The following is a 21,142-nucleotide window of genomic DNA, read 5'->3' as shown; positions in this document are numbered from 1 at the left end:
CCAGCTGGTTTCACATCCATATGAGGTGATTAAAAATTGAGAAGAATATCTTGGTACAAGAGTACTCATCCTGAGGAGTGAAAGGACCCAGCCCCACACTGGGCTCCTCAGCACAGGGTTACAGTGTCAGGAAGAGAAGTTCCTGTAACTTCTGGCTGTGAAAACCAACAAGGATTATGGCTAGGTGAGATAGAGACCTGCTGGATTCTCAGGCATTCCTCTAAAAGGTCAAGCACAAGGATTCACTTGCTGAAAGATTCACTCTTTCTGAGTTCCAGTCCTGGAGCAGTGACTCAAAAAGCATGAGGGACATATAGGGATGAACTGAATTTTCTGGCTTTAAGGTTAGAGGGGCAGCATTCTCCCAGACAGAAATACTAGTAGATGTCATTGTTCCCTCACTCAGCCCTCCCCATGCATGGCATGTGGGCACTATATCTGAGTCTCCATCAACTAGGCTAATACTGTTTGTCCCACCCTGGTGATTCCCTGAGACTCCAATTGACAAAACTTTGGGACCCACCCACACCATTTCCAGTGGCTTTTCTATACAAACTGCCTGTCTGGTCTCATGCTTCAGACTTCCCTAATACCTCTCAATGGTTTAAAAACCCCAGACAAGCAAACTTGGATTATCTTGTAACTCTTGCTAAGTGGCTCCTGTAACTCTTGCTCAGTGGCTCTATAACAAACCCACTCAGTAGCCAGCTTCAGAACCACACCAAAGCATCACTCAACCACCTCCACAAATGACACACCCAAAGGGCAACTTGCCAGTCACCAGAGCTCTGCTAAAGTGAATCCTCCCATTTATTTGCCAACAGCAATCAAGGCTCAAATATAACAGGAGGGCACAGACAAGTGACAAAACTGGAGCACCTGGCTCAGGTGATTAGAAAGACTGTCCCACAGAGCCCTACAGGACATTTACTACATAAGGTCCTTCTACCAAGGCAAGGAGATGTATTAGCTCTACCTAATACATAGAAACAACCACAGAAAAGCAGCCAAAGAAAAAAATAAAGAAACACTAGTTATAACGATGTGCAATAAACTCAGAACTTTAACAAAGAGATAGGAAACATAAAAAATGGAATGAAAAACATAAAAAAATAGCCTGAAATGGAAAATGCAGTAACTGAAATGAATACATAAGAGGGAACCAAAAATAGATTAAATAAAACAGAGAATTGACTCAGCAATTTGAAAGACTTGATAGCAGAGAATAGTTAATTAGACCAAAAAAGCAACCGAAAAAATGAGGATAGTTTAAGGGACCTCTGGGACAACTTCAAGTGTACCAACATTTGCATTATAGGGACACCAGAATGAGAGGAGGGAAAGCAAGGAATTGAAAACCTATTTGAACAAATAATGATGGAAAACTTCCATAACCCGACTAATGTAAGTAGACATACAGTGCAGGAATTTCAGAAAGTCCTAAATAAGATGAACCCAAAGAGGCCCACATCAAGGCACATCATAATTCAAATGCCAAAAATGAAAAACAAAGTGAGAATCTTAAAAGCAAGAAGAGGAAACAATTACCTACAAGGAAACTCCCATAAGACTTTCAGCTGGAAAAACAATTTTTAAAAAAAAGTCAGCTAATTTCTCAACAGAACTTTGCAGGCAAGAGTGGATTGACACAAAATAGTCAATGTAACGAAAAGCAAAGACATACAACCAAGATTACTCTACTCAGCAAGGCTATAATTTAGAATCAAAGGACAGATGAATACCTTCCTAGACAAGAAAAAGCTAAAGGAGTTCATCACCACCAAAGCAGTATTCTAAGAAAAGTTAAAGGGACTTTTTTTTTTTTTTGTATTTTTCCGAAGCTGAAAAAGGGAAAGACAGTCAGACAGACTCCCGCATGCACCCGACCGGGATCCACCCGGCACGCCCACCAGGGGGCAACGCTCTGCCCACCAGGGGGCGATGCTCTGCCCCTCCGGGGCGTCGCTCTGTTGCAACCAGAGCCACTCTAGCGCCTGGGGCAGAGGCCAAGGAGCCATCCCCAGAGCCTGGGCCATCTTTGCTCCAATGGAGCCTCTGCTGCGGGAGGGGAAGAGAGAGACAGAGAGGAAGGAGAGGGGGAGGGGTGGAGAAGCAGATGGGCGCTTCTTCTGTGTGCCCTGGCCGGGAATTGAACCAGAGACTTCTGCATGCCAGGCTCTACCACTGAGCCAACCAGCCAGGGCCTTAAAGGGACTTTTTAAGAGGACTCTTTAAGAAGAGAAAGAAAATAAAAAATCATATATGAATCATAAAATGGCAATAAGTACATACCTATTAATAATTATTTTAAATATAAATGGATTAAATGCTCTTATCAAGACATTAAGTGTCTGAATTAATAAGAAAACAATACCCATGCATATGCTGTTTACAAGGGCTTACCTCAGATTGAAAGATAAAAGCAAACTGAAATTAAATGGATGCAAAAAGATATATCATGCAAATAGAAACAAACAAACAAAAATGCTGGTGTAACAATACTTAGACAAAATAGACTTTAAAACAAAGGCTATATTAAGAAACAAAGAATGACCCAGAAATTCTACTTTTGGGTATTTATCCAAAGAAACCCAAAACACTAATTTGAAAAGACTTATGCATCCCTATGTTTATTACAGCATTATTTCAATAGCCAAGATATAGAAGCAATCCAAGGGTCTGTCCATAGATAAATGGATAAAAAAGAGATGTTACATATACATAATGGAATATTACTCAGCCATAAAAAAGAATGAAATCTTGCCATTTGTGATGACATGAATGGATCTAGAGAGTGTTATGCTAAGTGAAGTCAGACAGAGAAAGATAATATGATTTTACTTATATATAGAAAGTAAAAAACAAAGGAAATAAAAAGTAGAACTGAAACAGACTCATAGATAGAACATTTTGACAGTTTCCAGATGTGATGGGCATTGAGGGGAATTGGTGGAAAAGGTTAAGGGATTACGAAATATAAACTCGTAGTTATAGTCATGGGGATATAAGTACAGCATTGTGAATATAGTCAATAATAATATAACTATATATGGTGTCAGATGAGTACTAATTATATTGTGGTGATAACTATGTTATACATCTAAAGCTAATATAATATTCTATGTCAACTGTAATAAAATATATATATATATATATATATATATATATATATATATATATATATATATAAATCCTGTGTACCACCAAAAGTCAATTTGGGAAAAATAAATAAATGAATAAGAGTACCTTAGAGCAGTGGTCCCCAACCCCTGGGCTGCGGACCGGTACCAGTCCATAGGCCATTTGATACCAGTCCACAGAGAAGAATAAATAACTTACATTATTTCTATTTTATTTATATTTAAGTCTGAACAATGTTTTATTTTTAAAAAATGACCAGATTCCCTCTGTTACATCCGTCTAAGACTCACTCTTGACGCGTATCTCGGTCATGTGATACATTTAACCGTCATACCCTAAAGGCCGGTCCATAAAAATATTTTCTGACATTAAACCGTTCCGTGGCCCAAAAAAGGTTGGGGACCACTGCCTTAGAGTGCCTAGTTATAGTATTTGAAAGGTGGACTTTAAGAATAGTTCTAATCATAATTCCCACTAGTTTCTGTTACATAAAGTCCATTAGAAACAATTTTATAAATTCTTAAGGTAGACATCTAATTCTACTGCTTATTTAGTTATGCCATGTGTGAAAATGATAATTCTTCAGAGTTTCAATATACTTATTTTTCAACAATGAATAATATTAATAAATTTATAAGATTCTTTGTAGGGTTAAATGAGAGTAAGTATATCTCACATTTGATTGTTAACTTTCACTCCTGTGTAATCAAATTGTTAATATTATCAATATCTTTCTTTCCTATATTACTATAATATTGATCAGATTAATATGTGCCTATTAAATCCTGTATTTCTAAGTCTCCTTAAATTATTTGTTTACTGTATCACACATCATCAGAAGCTTTCTATGAGAAATAATGAAAGTAATTTTTTCTTTTTTTTGTATTTTTCTGAAGCTGGAAACAGGGAGCTAGTCAGACAGACTCCCACATGCGCCCACTCGGCACGCCCACCAGGGGGCGACGCTCTGCCCACCAGGGAGCGATACTCTGCCCATCTGGGGCGTCACTCTGTTGCAACCAGAGCCACTCTAGCGCCTGAGGCAGAGGCCATAGAGCCACCCCCAGCGCCTGGGCCATCTTCGCTTCGATGGAGCCTCTGCTGCGGGAGGGGAAGAGAGAGACAGAGAGGAAGGAGAGGGGGAGGGGTGGAGAAGCAGATAGGTGCTTCTCCTGTGTGCCCTGGCCAGGAATCGAACCCGGGACCCCTTGCACGCCAGGCCGATGCTCTACCACTGAGCCAACCAGCCAGGGCCAGTAATTCTTTTTTACTGTTGTCCTTAGAACACTGGATTAAGATTTTAGAATAGTGTTTCTTCCTACTATCTGGAGTAATGCTGAAAAAGAAAAAACAGCCCTGAGTTAGTATAATGAGTAATAGTGTCTTATACATGATTGTAGAAAAGTTCTTTTAGAGTGAGATTCTTTTAAATATAGAACAAGGTGTTAACAACTAGAATGACCTTTGACCCAATCCAGTGGAAATAACCAACTTGGACACAAAGGAGATTGAAATAGACACCTTATTATGCTTAATTTTAAAAAAGCCTTTAAAATTCAGTTGTTTTTTTCTTTTCCTGACATGAAGGTATACTCTCCCAATACAAAGAGCAAGAAAACACTAGGTGAAATTTCAGATATTTAGAAATCAGGACAAAAAAACCCACAGTTATCAGGAATAATTGAGATAAAGAATACATTACTAGAAATATATTCAATGGAGGGTCAAAGACAAAAATAGTTTTTATTATTGCTGTAATACTTCATATGACCTTGTGTTTTTCTACCATATTTTGTGTAATCTGTGAAAGTAAATAATACATGAATAAAAAGTTAAGACATTTTTATAAAGACTACAAATTCATGGAAATATATATGTATGTATGGATTATATGCTCGTGTAGGATGGTCTATTTTTTAAAAAAGAACTTTAAAATTTATTTTTCAATTATAGTTTACATTTAGTATTATTCTGTATTAGTTGCAGGAGTACAGAATAGTTGCTAGACAATTATATACTTTACAAACTGTTTTCCTAATATTTTTGAAACTTACCTTGTACATACATACTTTTTGCAATATTATTGACTATATTCCTTATGTGTTATAAAGTACTGTACTTTAATCCGAAGATTACATAGAGACAGGGAAGGATACAGAAGAAATTTTAGGAGGAGATTTATTAATAATCCAGCTACATATGAACTTACATGGGGTATAGCTAACCCAAATCGTGCAGCCTCGATCATAGTCCTGGGGTTGGTTATATAGACATGATCACATACTGGTTGGTTGGGAAAGGAGAAGGAGCATGATACAAAAGTTATTTACTAACAGGCTTACAACACTTATCTATAGAATCCATTAAAAGGAAAAAACACTCCCACATATTAAGACTACAAGATAACACAGCAGTGATAAATGTTTTACATATCAAAGATATTCCCAACCTTCTAGGATCTACCACTCATCCCTGTCACTATGATAGTGGGAAATGAAATGTTTAGCTTAGGATAAGGAGAGAAGCTAAGTGAAATTACCTTTGCTAAAAGTGTTGGGGCTAGCTTATTAGGAAACCTAATAAGCTAGTTCCTGCTTGCTTAGTTTACAAGTTTTATACATATAAAGAATTTCAAAAGGGATAATTATTAGAAAACACACAAAATGTTACAGAATGCAGATTTTTCAAGCAAGGGCAGTGGGCTCGTGATCCCTTTGTCTAGAGGTATAGGTCACTCTCAGGACTCCAGGAGGGAAGGAAGAGATAGAAACAGTGTAGGAATTTTTTAATAAAGATATGTGAACACTGTCTCCTAAAGGCTCTTAAGGGAGGAGAAGAGGAAGTTTTCAGGTAAGTTCTACCTTCTTTGCTCTGTCTAGGAAGTGGCCCCAGTCCTTCGAGAGAACTATAGTTAAACTATGATTAACTACTAACTAACTATTGTCCCTTTAATCTCCTTCTCTTGTTTTTTTTTTTCTTCAGAAGGGAGGGGTAAGGGGGGGCCTGGCTCTTCTTTTTAAAATATATACTAATGTTAACAATTTTTGCAATTCTATGGCACCTTATCACATATGTTGTACTTTATACCCCAATCACTGTTCTGTAACTACTAATTTGTACTTCTTTATCCCTTCACCTAGGACAAGAGCCTTTGAAATTTTCTTATTCTTTTTCTGTTTAAAAGAAATCCCATATTTGAAGTAACATTTAGCATTTAAATATATGAAGCTATGCATTTGTCTTTTTTATTTTAATTGGTAATAAATGTTTTTTCTAAATATCAAATATTCTAATTTTAGGATAGAGTAAAAGTTTTTGTGAAATGTCATTTATTAAATAATATATAGAAAATACAAGTATATTTCCATTTTATACATAGATGCTCTTTTTAAATTGTTATTTAGAAAAATCTGAAATGTAAAGGTTAGGAGATGATATAAAGCTAGATATTAGAGTAAAGGAATTGTTTTTATAATTAGTTTTGATTTTAACTTTCATAGTAAATCCAAATGAAGCAATAATGTGCTATAATTACCACTGAATTTCACTTAATGCTATCATTAAAGGTGATAAATCCACCATTTAGAATAGTTGACCCAAAAGTTACTTTCTAAATTTTTCTTAAATTAACACTTAGAACATCTCTTCATCTTTATAGCAGTTATGGATGACATATCTATTTCAAAAGTAGCAAATTAAAGCTTTATAATGGACATAATCTATACTTTTATATGTGATCTTTACCCAAGTTACTTCCAAGCACTGTGGAGTGTAACAATTAAACTTGTCTATGAATAATTTCTCTGTTAAAATATTAAATTGCAAAGAGAAGAGTAGAAATAAAATAAAATCAATCCACAGAGGAGGTTTGAATTATAATTAAGCTTTAATTTGAGTAAAAAATAACATTCTGTTTTAGTTTGGCATTCTTACACAATTTTTCATCATATAATACTAATTTAAGAACAATCCATGATTATTACAGAAGATAAGTAAAATTTTCTAAAACATAGCAACTGGAGTATAAGTAACACATAATCCTACTACTCAGAAATAGGTACTATTGAGGAGCCACTGAGCCATTTCACCCGCAGGTATTGTAAAGTACCAAAAGCTACAGAATTAATATTAATATTTTGGGAGGCTTGAGAAACATTTTGTTGATTTGGGTTAAGGTGTGCAGAGAAATTGTGAGAATAGTCTCTGTACTGTGTGATTGGCATAGTCAGAATGGCCCTTGGCATTGTATTGTAAATGCAAAGGGAAGGAAAACATGAATCCCCAGACATTCCACCATGCCTGTGGGGAAAAGGGTGAATGGCTAGCCAGGTACAAGGAAAGAAAAGCCAAAATAAACCTTTTCTCATAGCAATGGGCCATTTGCGGGCATTTGTCTCCACCGAAACTACCTTTCCTATGTAAATGCGTGTGGTTAACACGTGTGACTCTGGACAGAGAGATAGCAGATGAACACTAGATAATATAGGAATGCCTTTTAATATGTAAAGAGACATCTTTCTACCATTGTGTTGGCTTGTAAATTTTGTTTTCCCCAAAAGGATGTATGGCTTGCAAATTGAACGTGGTCCTATCATGTTAAAGGACATATGACTATAACCAATAGTGGTAAGGGGCTCCTAATTGCAATTTTTGCTTCTGTACTTCCCACTTACAAAACTATAAAAACTAGGTAGAACAAAGGACCAGCACGCGCTCTCCCTCAGACAACTGTCCGAGTTTGCTGCCGCTTGGCTAAGCTAGACAATAAAGCTTTGATGTGTAAACGATGGACCTTGTTCCTGTCTTCAATGTTTTGGGTCCCTCCGAATTAGTCTTAACACTATTTATGCATTTGTGTGTCTATCTTCTTGGTGTATATGTATTCACACATTACAATAACCTTAAGAATTCAGTATCTACAGGGAATTTGTTTGATATTGTAAAATAAAAATTAGTTAAGTAATTAAAACCTTTTTTCCTCAAAAATTTTACTTTAGGTAATTGCACAGTATTTTGTTAGGTATACTTACCCTGATTTAAGCAGCTTTACTCCAGTATTCATACATAGGTGTTTTTGTGTGTGTGTGTGGGGGGGAAATGTTTATTAGAGATTAGTACTTGCAAAAAAGAGAAGGGAAAGGATTGGGCAGAGGGAGTTAATGAACTATGACTCAAGCCCAACAAACTCTCATATAACCTTCAAGGAGCTCTGGGAAGACTGCTCTTCAAATTGTTGACCTTTATTCCTCTGCCTCATTTAGCCAGTGGATGAGGGGTTTCTTGGGAGAAATTAACCTTTGCAGAATATTGCTTATCTCAAAACAGTTAACATATAGTAGTGACTTAAATAAAGGATAATTTAAAGATGGGTGCAGATTAGTCAATGGAAAATTTGCACCCTCTAAAAATTAAGGAAAGTTTTTATTATTTAATAGAAGATGTTTTTATAAAGTGATTACTTTGAATTATGCTTGTACATTAATAATACAGATCCTTGTGAAATATATATTTGCAATTCGGATGTCACCATTTTGAATGCAAAAGTTTGTCTATAAAGGCAGATGTGAACAGGTGTTATTAGATACATTTCCCTGGGTTACAGTTATATTGTATATTGTACTATGTCATTTAAAATTTATCACCTCTATGTAACTTTCAGTTTTTATTCTCTGAGTTATGTCATTATTTCATGTTATCCCACTCTCACTTTTTCAGTGTTTTATTTCCTCTTTTCTAAAAAACACTGGACAAAAAGCTCATTAAAACATGTTAACATAGAAGTTAACTTTTAAGCTTATGAGCATTACCTTTTGACAGTTTTGCAACACTATAACTCAACATTCTTTGTATGGCTATATGTGCTTGCTTAATTATATATGATTCATGAATACTAAATATACTCAACAGTTTTTTCAAAACTATTTCATACAACACGCTGCTTTTATCACATACATGAGTAGAGAGGCAAAAAGTGATTATTTTTTAATATAGCTTTTCCAAATTATAGACATATTTTTTTATTTCTCAAATTAAGAGTTTGTCGATTGATGAAAGAGATAGTAATTAGTATAAAATAAAGCAAATTTAATATAAAATTTTTTAATTTAGATTGTCTTTGAAGAAATTAAACATTGTTGAGGCATTAATATTTTCAACAAGAGCTGAATTAAAATCCAGAAATTTCAAATCATTATCATCATTTAATTTTAAAATATATACTACTTTTGTAATATTAAGCTAAATAGATTTTGTTTCCTGGATTTATTTCTACTGGATTAAAAATAAAATTCTTTTAGCTGAGAATCATTGATCTTTTTTTACACAGTTTTTTGTTTGTTTGTTTTTAACAAAATGAGCAAAAACAGACCAATTTGTTTGTTTCAAGTACTGTGTGATTATCTTTCTCCAACATGTGCACCTATACAGCCAGGATATAGAGAAGCTGATAAATGAATCATTTATATGATACAGTAATAATCAGATGTTTCAGAGGCCACCTATTTGCTGCTCTACACATTCTACACATGTATTAATTAGTAAGCTTCTGCAAATGTCCTGATGGTAGAAAATAGCTAAGCTGTTTCTAAAAATTTCTGTTTTCAACATTGTGTAAAACTAATAAAAGTATTCATGGAATTGAATCTTATGCACCAAATGTAAGCCTCCTTATAAATACTATACATTATAGCCCTGGATGGTTGATTCAGTGGTACAGTGTCAGCCATTTTATGGATGTCTTAGATTTTATTCTCGATCAAAGCACACAGGAATAGTGCCCATCTGCTTCTCCATTCCTCCGCTCTTGCTTTCTCTCTCTCTCTCTCTCTCTCTTTTTCTCTTTTTCTCTCTCTCCTCTCCTGCAACCATGGCTCAATTGGAGCAAGTTGGCCCTGGGTGGTAAGGATGGCTCCGTGACCTCTGCCTCAGGCACTAAGAAGAATGCTGTTGTTGAGAAAACATAGGAAGGCCCCAGATGGGCAGAGCATTGCCCTCTAGTGGGCTTGCCAGGTAGATCTCAGTCGGAATGCATGTGGGAGTCTGTCTCTGCCTCCCCTCCTCTCACTGAATTAACAATAAATAAATAAATAAATAAATAAATAAATAAATAAATAAATACTCTACATTATTTTATAAAGAAATATAGAGATGATGTTAAGTTTAATTTAATATTGGGCCTAGGTAATAAATTGTTTCATTTTCAGGTCTTGCATTCTTATCTGAAATTTCATTTTTTAAAGCAATAGCTATATTAGATTTGATCTCTACTTCTTTATAGATGATAATGTTCTTAAATATTTTTTAACACATATCCTCTTGTAATAGTTCAGAGAAATGCTATTTCTAAAACGTTTAGTAAAGATTTTTAGATTTCCTATTAAATCTCTTATACTTCTGTACTGGTGAAAAGGTAAATAATACCTGTCCTTTTATGCTTAATAAATATTGGCTTAGATTTCTATGTTAACTATCTCTCTCAAGAAACCTCATATGACCAGAAATATTTTCTTATCATTAAAATTATTGACTCCACTTTAGTAGGGCCCTACTTTATATAATACCGTGGATATATTTTACTTTTCTGAGGTTTGTATGATATCTAATTTAATTGCATTCAGTGAGATATAAAAATTATTATTCCTTTACATAAAGAGACACCTTTTACTTAACTTCTTAGAAAATGTAGAAAGGTTACTTGTCAAAAATGAAATTATACACTTGTAATAATTTTATAGTATTTAAATGGACATAAAATTAAGCAAATATAGTTAATTTATGTTGAAGCAAATACTTCAAAATTCTAATAAATACTTCAGAACTGCTTCTTATATTTCAGACTTAATTTTAACTACTTTATAAATATTAACTTGATAAATTATAACAATCCTATTGGTAGGTAGTAAGACTATCCCATTTTACATGTGTGGAACCTGAGGCACAGGAAGGTAAAAAAATTACCTAGTAATACAGAGCTCATGGGTGATGGATTCAGTTCATGAATCTGGCTCTAGAAATGCTGCTTCTCACTACTTTTTCTATGTTCTAGTTGTTGAGACAGTTAATTGCTGCCAGTGTGAAATTAAATATATAATTTGAGGTAATTTTAGCATATTATATATATTTTCTCATATATATTATTTTATTATTTATACAGATTTTAAATATATTTATATATATAATTATAAATATAATTCCCCTTATAATACACTATTGCTTGTTTAAATATGTGTGAACCAATGTAAGCACTTTAATCATCAGATCTAACCTATTTAAACAAGCAATTCAATGACCTACTACAAAGTTTCCCAATCACAGAGATATTTTCTTTTTTGCTAAAAGAAGAGGCAAACTAAAAAAAAACAACCAACAAACTACTAAATATAACAGCACAGGATCAACAATGGGACCCATTTCTCTACAATTGAAGTAACTCATGTTCCTTAATTAAGAAATAATGGAAAATAATTTACTTATCTAGAGTTGTCTAAGTCTTGGAAACATAGAACTAGTATTTCTTTGTATTACTCTTTTCTGCATTTTGAAAATGTCTTTACTTAATAGAAAAATCACAAGATGAATTTTTCTTCTATGTCAATACAAAATCAGTCTTCACATATGCTCTCCATATTATGCAATAAAGAACGGAGAAGTGGGGAACTGGAAGTAAGCTGACAGTCTGCCTAACACCCCATCTCACTTGCTTAGTGAGGTTGCTAAAGGCTATTTTTTTTTCCACACTTTCGTGTTAGCCATGGTGCTAGATTGTTTATACTCCTCCTATCCCCCATGTTCCTTGGAAAGACTTGAGGTAGTTTCCTTTTTATTCTTTGTTTTGTGAAGTTAAGATGTTATGTATGGTGGGAGTTTTTTGCTCTTGGTAGAATTATTGAGTTGACTTGGAAATGTGATCAGAGATATCACTGATTTGCTAATGACTTTCTCTTCCCTATAAATAAAGCAGGTATAGGGGTGGAAAGCATGCTCTGTTCTTGACATCAGCTTGCAGAGGCCTCTTGATCCCATCCTATTTCTCTTTAAGTCTATTTTATTTCTTGTTTTTTAATTAATTTTACAAGGGTTACATCAATAAATCAGGGTACATATGTTCAAAGAAAACATGTCCTGGTTATCTTGTCGATCAATTATGTTGCATACCCATCACCCAAAGTCAGATTGTCCTGTGTCACCTTCTATCTAGTTTTCTTTGTGCCCCTCCCCATTCCCCCCACCCCGTAACCACCACAATCTTGTCAATGTCTCTTAGTCTCGTTTTCATGTCCCACCTATGTATGGAATAATACAGTTCTTGGTTTTTTCTGATTTACGTATTTCACTCTGTATAATGTTATCAAGATCCCACTATTTTGTTGTAAATGATCCAATGTCATCATTTCTTATGGCTGAGTAGTATTCCATAGTGTATATGTGCCACATCTTCTTTATCCAGTCTTCTATTGAAGGGCTTTTTGGTTGTTTTCATGTCTTGGCAACTGTGAACAATATTTCAATGAACATGGCATTGCACGTGTCTTTATATATCAATGTTTCTGAGTTTTGGGGGGTATATACCCAGTAGAGGGATTGCTGGGTCATAAGGTAGGTCTATTTTCCATTTTTTGAGGAACCACCATACTTTCTTCCATAATGGTTGTACTACTTTACATTCCCACGAACACTGAATGAGGGTACCTTTTTCTCCACAGCCTCTCCAACATTTGCTATTACCTGTCTTGTTAATAATAGCTAATCTAACACGTGTGAGGTGGTATCTCATTGCAGTTTTGATTTGCATTTCTCTAATAACTAATGAAGATGAGCATCTTTTCATATATCTGTTGGCCATTTGTATTTCTTCCTGGGAGAAGTGTCTATTCATGTCCTCTTCCCATTATTTATTGGATTGCTTGTTTGTTGTTGAATTTTATGAGTTTTTTGTATATTTTGGATATTAGGCCCTTATCTGAGCTGTTGTTTGAAAATATCATTTCTCATTTAGTTGGCTGAGTGTTTATTTTGTTGTCAGTTTCTCTTGCTGAGCAAAAACTTTTTATTCTGATGAAGTCCCATGCATTAATTTTTGCCTTCATTTCTCTTGCCATTGGAGTCAAATTCATAAAATGCTCTTTAAAACCAAGGTCTATGAGTTTAGTATCTATGTTTTCTTCTACATACTTTATTGTTTCAGGCCTTATATTTAGGTGTTTGATCCATTTTGAATTAATTTTAGTACAAGGGAACAAATTTTAGTCATGTATCATTCTTTTGTATGTGGCTTTCCAGTTTTCCCAGCACCATTTGTTGAAGAGGTTTTCTTTTCTCCATTGTGTGTTCTTGGCCCTTTTATCAAAAATTATTTGACCATATATATGTGGTTTTATTTCTGGACTTTCTATTCTGTTCCATTGTTCTGAGTGTCTATTTTCTGCCAGTACCAAGCAGTTTTGATTGTCGTGGCTCTATAATATAGTTTGAAGTCAGGTATTGTAATGCCCCCAGCTTCATTCTTTTTCTTTAGGATTGCTTTGGCTATTCAGGGTTTTTTACAGTTCCATATAAATCTGATGATTTTTTGTTCCATTTCTTTAAAAAATGAAATTGGAATTTTGATGGGAATTGCACTAAACTTTTATATCGCTTTGGGTAATATAGCCATCTTGATTATATTTATTCTTCCTATCCAAGAACAAGGGACATTCTTCCAGCTCATTGTATCTTTTTTTATTTCCCTTAACAATGCTTTGTAGTTTTCATTATATAGGTACTTTATATTCTTTGTTATGTTTATTCCTAGGTATTTTGTTGTTGTTGCAATCGTGAAGGAGATTATTTTTTTGAGTTCATTCTCTAATGTTTCATTGTTGGCATATAGAAAGGATATGGACTTTTATATGTTAATTTTGTATCCTGCAACCTTACTGTGTTGGCTTATTCTTTCTAGTAGTCTTTTTGTAGATTCTTTGGGATTTTTGATGTATAGGATCATATCATCTCCAAAAAATGATACCTTTACTTCTTCTTTTTCGATATGGATGCCTTTTATTTCTTTGTCTTGTCTGATTGCTCTGGATAGAACCTCTAGCACCACATTAAATAAGAGTGGAGAGAGTGGACAACCCTGTCTTGTTCCTGATTTAAGGGGGAAAGCCTTCAGTTTTGTGCCATTTAATATGATGTTAGCTGATGGTTTATCATATATGGCCTTTATCATGTTGAGATATTTTCCTTCTATACCCATTTTGTTGAGTGTCTTAAACATAAAATTGTGTTGTATTTTATCAAATGCCTTTTCTGCATCTATTGATAAGATCATGTGGTTTTTTTCTTTGTTTTGTTGATATGGTGTATTATGTTAACTGTTTTATGTATGTCGAACCATCCTTGAGATTCCGGGATGGATCCCACTTGATCATAATGTATTATTTTTTAAATATGTTGTTGTATTTGATTTGCTAGTATTTTGTTTAGTATTTTAGCATCTGTATTCATTAGAGATATTGGTCTGTAGTTTTCTTTTTTTGTGCTGTCTTTGTCTGGTTTTGGTATGAGGGTTATGTTGGCCTCATAAAATGTGTTTGGAAGTATTGCTTTTTCTTCAATTTTTTGGAAGACTTTGAGTAGAATAGGAACCAAGTCTTCTTTGAATGTTTGATAGATTTTACTAGTATAACCATCTGGGCCTGGACTTTTATGTTTGGGAAGGTTTAGTAGTTTTTTCTATTTCTTCTCTACTAATCAGTCTGTTTAGGCTTTCTGCTCCTTCTTGACTCAGTCTAGGAAGGTTGTATTGTTCTAGGAATTTATCCATTTCTTCTAGATTGTTGAATTTAGTGGCATAAAGTTTTTCATATTATTCTACAATAATTCTTTGTATATCTATGATATTTGTGTTGATTTCTCCTCTTTCATTTTGGATTTTGTTTATATGAGTCCTTTCTCTTTTTTCCTGGGTTAGTCTTGCCAAGGGTTTGTCAATTTTGTTGATGTTTTCAAAGAACCAGCTCCTTGTTCTATTAATTTTTTCTATAATTTTTCTGTTCTCTATTTCAATTATTTCTGCTCTGATTTTTATTATCTCCTTTCTTTGGCTGGTTTTGGGTTGTTTTTGTTCTTCTTTTTTCAGTTCCTTAAGGTGTGAAGTTAAGTGGTTCACTTGGGCTCTCTCTTGTTTTTTCATATAAGCCTGAAGTGATATGAACTTCCCTCTTATCACTGCTTTTGCTGCATCCCATAGATTCTGATATGTCGTATTGTCATTTTTATTTGTCTGTATATATCTTTTGGTTTCTGCACTTATTTCTTCTTTGCCCATTCATTTTGTAAAAGTATGTTGTTTAGTTTCCACATTTTTGTGGGGATTTTCTCCTCTTTTTTGCAGTTGAATTTTAGTTTCAAGGCTTTCTGATCAGAAAATATGTTTGGTACAACTTCAATTTTTCTGAATTTGCTGATATTCATTTTGTGGTCCAACATATGGTTTTCTTGAGAATGATACATGTGCACTGGAGAAAAATGTATACTCTGTCACTTTGGGATGAAATGTTCTGTAGATGTCTATCATAACCAGGTGCTTTAGTGTTTTGTTTAAGGCAAATATATCTTTATTGATTTTCTGTTTGGATGACTGATCTAGAGCTGTCAGCGGCATATTGAGGTCTCCAAGTATGATTGTATTTTTGTCAGTGTTTGTTTTAAGGTCAATAAGTAGCTGTCTTATATATTTTGGTGCTCCTTGGTTTGGTGCATATATATTAAGAATTGTTATGTCTTCTTCATTCGGTGTTTCCTTAATCATTATGAAGTGGCCATTTTTGTCTCTGAGTACTTTTACTGTCTTGTAGTCAGCATTATCAGATATGAGTATTGCTACGCCTGCTTTTTTTTGGATGTTATTTGCTTGGAGTATTGTTTTCCAGCCTTTTCACTTTGAATTTGTTTTTATCCTTGTTGCTTAGATGTGTTTTTTTAGGAAGCATACAGTTAGATTTTCTTTTTTAAGCCATTCTGCTACTCTGCTCCTTTTATTGGTGAGTTTAATCTGTTTACTTTTAGTGTAATTATTGACACTTGTGGGTTCCCTATTTCATTTTATACATTGCTTTCTGTTAGTTTTGTGTATTGTTTTATTTTTCTCTTTATTTTTTTTATCCTTTGTTGTTGTTTTTTTGTTTTATTCCATACTTCTTTCCTCTGTTGCTATCTTTTATAAATCATGTGCTTCTGTGGTGGTTATTTCGAGGGTGGTTGTCATTACATAATGAAAAGGGTTCCTACCCTGTTCATTGTAGTGCACTATCTTTTGAGTACTTTTCCATTCCATTGTCCTTTGCTACTATTAATCTCCATCCACTCACCCCTTTTTTTTTGTTGTTGTCACAGTTTAAATTTGGTCTTATTGTGTTCTTTATGGAGCTTTTACTTGTGGTTTTACTTTGTTTTGTTTTGTTCTTTGTATCTGGATGGAAAACCCCCTTTAGTAATTCCTGGAGTGGGGGTTTTCTGATGATAAATTCCCTCATCTTTTCTGTATCTGTGAATCTTTTTATGTCTCCTTCATATTTGAAGAATAGCTTTGATTGGTATCGTATTCTTGGCTGAAAGTTCCTCTCTTTCAGAACTTTAAATATTGGGATCTACTCTCTTCTAGCTTGTAGAGTTTCTGTTGTGAAATCTGATGATAATCGAATGAGCCTTCCTTTATATGTTGTATTCTTCTTTTCCCTAGCTGCCTTGAGAATTTTTTCTTTGTCATTGGTTTGTGCCAATTTCATTATGATGTGCCTTGGAGTAGGTTTGTTGTGGTTAAGGAAACTTGGTGTTCTGTTTGCTCCTTGAATTTGAGGCTTTAGTTCTTTCCACAGGCTTGGGAAGTTCTCATCAATTATTTGTTTGAATATGTTCTCCATTTCATTTTCTCTCTATTCTCCTTCTAATATACCTAATATTCTTATGTTATTCTTTTTTATGGAGTCAGACAATTCCCGTAGGGCTTTCTCATTTTTTTTTTTTAATTTTTGAGTCTCTTTCTTCTTCTCTCTGTTGTGCCTCAAGTTGTTTGTCTTCTATTTCACTAATCCTACCTTCTATCTGGCCTGTTCTCTTAACTAAGCTTGTTACCTCGTTTTTTAGCTTGTGAATTGAGTTTTTCATCTCTGTTTGATTTGTTTTTATAGTTTCAATTTCTTTGGTAATATATTCTTTGTGTTAGTTGAGTTGTTTTTTGAGCTTCTTAAATGCCTTTCTGTGTTTTCTTGTATGTCTCTGAGTATTTTTAGGATTCTTATTTTAAATTCTCTGTCATTTCTCCAAAGTTTCCAATATATTAAATTTTTTCTCCATAGATTTTTTTCCTCATATATCTGTGCTACCTCTCTCTCTTTTGTATCCATGATATTTGATTTCCTTTTTCTTTTTATTTATTTATTTATTTATTTGTATTTTTCTGAAGCTGGAAACAGGGAGGCAGTCAGACAGACTCCCGCATGCACCTGACCAGGATCCACCTGGCACGCCCACCGGGGGCGAAGCTTTGCCCATCTGGGTGTCACTCTGTCATGACCAGAGCCACTGTAGCACCTGGGGCAGAGGCCAAGGAGCCATCCCCAGCGCCCGGGCCATCTTTTGCTCCAATGGAGCCTCGGATGCGGGAGGAGAAGAGAGAGACAGAGAGGAAGGAGAGGGGGAGGGGTGGAGAAGCAGATGGGTGCTTCTCCTGTGTGCCCTGGCCGGGAATTGAACCCAAAACTTCTGCACACCAGGCCGATGCTCTACCACTGAGTCAACTGGCCAGGGTCGATTTCCTTTTTCTTAATGGCATCTGGGAGTGGTTTTATTAATAGTCCTAATGAGAATTAATAAAAAATAAAAGTTAAAAAATAAAAATAAAGAGAAATAAAAATTATTATTTCCCCCTTTTTTGTTCCTCTCCTCTCCTCTCCCCTTCTTGAGAAAATCTTGTAATGAACTGTGAATTATATTGTGCTAAATAGAACAAAAACTACGTATAATGGAGGGCCTGAGTTGGGAAGAAGTGATAAAGGGGGGGAAAAAGGGGGTATGGACCCACAGAATGCAAAAAAGAAAAAAATTTAGGTCAAGAATAAAATGATTTGCTTTTAGGTGATGGTTGACTAAGAGATATAATGAGAGGGATAAGAGGAAAACAGGAAAAAGGGAAAAAATTAAAAAATTACTATTGTATTTAGTGGAGCAAAAACTAGATAAAATGGAGAGCTAGGGTTGGGAGCACTGCTAGTGAGTTAAAAAAGCAAAGTAAAAAAACCCCAAAGCACTACCAAGAAAAATTTGACTCCCAAATAAAATAATTTGTTCATGATTGAGGATTTAATGAGAGTAAAAGTAAAGGATAAAAGAAGAAACTAATATAGAGGGAGAAAAAAAGAAAGAGGAAAACACAAAAAGAAGAAAAAATAAATAAGAACAAAAGGAGAGAGAGAGAGTTAAGGTTTTTGGAGTGCAATCCTCATAGAGAGAAAGGAAGAAGAAAGGAAAGATAATGGGAGATGTAACATTTATGGGTAGTTTAATTCAAGGAGAGGAGAGAGTAAGACCAGTAGACAATTAAATGAACAAATTGGAAGAGGAAGAAAATAATCAAGACAAGAAGATAAGAGAAACAAACTAACAAATATAATAAAATGGGATAGGTTATAAAGTCTGTGGATTATTCTTGATTTTGAGATGTTATTTTCTTGCTTTTTCTTTTCTCTCCCTCTTCCTGGTCGGTGACTCTGTACCTCGGGTTCTGCCCCTGTGGCATGCTTAGGTAGAGGATTGCAGTTGATAAGTCTCTATGGCAATGTCATATATTGGGCTTCAGTCTCATTGGCAGTTGAGGTTCATTAGCATTTGCACACGCTGACAATGAGAGAGTCTGTTTTCCCGGAGCCTCTCTCCTAGTCTTCCCTTCCTGAATTAGCAGCCTGATGATCCAACTATGGGGTTGCTGCTGCCTCTGCCTTTGTGTTTAGTGTGGAACTTCTGGAGGCTCCAAGGATAGATTTTTCTGTTTCTGGTTGAAGATCTTGTTGAATTTTTGGAGAGATTTATCAATATCGCTCCTTAAGGCATCATTTCTCTGACGTCACCTAAGTCTATTTTCTTAATTCTATGCCATTTCCGCTTAGTACCTGAAATTATTAGCCATTCTAATTTGTGGCAAGTGGCACCCAAAAAGGACCTGAGGAAGAGAAACCTAAATTAAAGGCAGGTGATGGAACTTCCCAGGTGCACACAGTAAGTAAAGTTTTTGAGTAGTTTTTGGGAAGAGTATAGTCAGGAGTAATAAATTATGGGACAATTAGGGTCAAGAGTGAGGGACCTTTTACTTTTTATACAAATGCTTTTATTTTGAGAATCTGTTGTTTGATCAGAGTGAGCTAGAAAGAGAGGGATGTAAGTTTGGGTAGACCTTGGATTCTAAGGATGACTCGGGAGATAATGAGGGTGTTGCAGCTATGGCTGCCTTAACCTTTGTGCCTCCACTGCCCTCTGCTTTTTCTTTTGCTTATTGGGTTGCTCCCAGGATCTTTGTCTCAGACTTTTGGAGATTCCCACTCCAACAAGCTTTAGATCAGGCTCAAAATATAGGGGATTACATCAGAATATGTGTTAATATTGATTCATACATGCTAGTTCTGGTTATTGCCACAACATCTCATGATAGGCCTCCAGGACAATACTTTGATAAATGGCAGAACAAATGAAAGAAGGAAGGCCAGGAAAGTGCTTCTGCCCATGGATCTTGTGTCCAATGTGGGGTTTAGGACATTTTACTAGAAATTGCCCTACTCCCCCCCAGATGTCAGTCTCAGCCTCTCCTTCAAGGGCAGCCAGCTCCTAAAGCTTTCTAGACTTTCTGTCTAAGCTGCAGGAGAGGGAAACATTGGGAGAATGAATATAAATCTAAGTATACTGCTGAATGGCAGGTGAATCAGGGAAATGGACAATGGAGTCTTCCCAGCCCCGTCAACTTAGTTTGCTGCTCAGGTAAAATTGGGGTAGAGAAATCTCAGCATAATCAACCTGAATTGCCAGTTGCAGCATCTATTGGAATGTGAAAATGAATGGAGACTCAGGTGTTAGGAAACATACAGCTTTTCCTGTTATTATCAAATTTTCTTTAATGTTTAACTACACTCTAAACTATCATTTTGTTTCTTTCTTATTCTTTGCCTGGAAATTAAGGCCAGGGACACCTGTTGGATCTGACTATAAAAAATATCACAGCAGCTGCCGAGTTTCGAGGTTTTTTTTCTCAGGGAAATTTTATTTAGTTTCATCCATCTTTAATCTTGCTATCAAAAAATGCCTTGACTAAAATCAGGCAGGAATATTTTTAATCTAATTGTGCTCTGAAATCCTGGATTTCTCTTTGGTTTGTCTGGTTCATCTGATTCTTATTTCTGTTTAGTTTTTGTTTAATGTTGTCTAAAATATATCTGTTTTTAAGGCCCAAATTAAGTTTTTGCATGCAAAAGTTGAAAATGCCGGCTCTCATATTGAAAAAATATAATGGTTTTATCCCTACATTTTTTGCTTTAAAATTGGAACTTTTAAGGAGTGCTCATTTAAATTTAAATAAAATGGAATGTGGATCCTAAAGGCTTGTTGAGATAATGCATCTGTTATTGCTAAGCAACATTGGGTTTTATTTATTTTGTTATTTATTTGGACTCACTCATGAAGCAGTCACCAAGCTTCAAGCTGTGAGGCTTAAGGTACTGTAAATTTTCCTAACAAAGGTCTAAGTTTTTTTTTTTTACAATGGGAAGATAATGAAGGTCATGCTGGATTTTTTCAGACTTATATGCTCTCTAGATTGTCTGTTAATCAATGTAATAGAAATGTTTTGAAAAATATAAAAATGTTACTTGAAAAAGCATTTAGCATATTTTGTCAGACTTTTGGAATTAACCTGATGACATGTATTTCCTTAAAATCCTCAGGGTCAAAACATTAGAAAGCATGCCCAGCAAACACTTAA

Source organism: Saccopteryx bilineata, chromosome 4 (genome assembly GCF_036850765.1).
Source record: "Saccopteryx bilineata isolate mSacBil1 chromosome 4, mSacBil1_pri_phased_curated, whole genome shotgun sequence".
NCBI lineage: Eukaryota > Metazoa > Chordata > Mammalia > Chiroptera > Emballonuridae > Saccopteryx > Saccopteryx bilineata.
The sequence above is the reverse complement of the archived record's forward strand: the minus strand, read 5'-3'. Positions refer to the sequence as shown.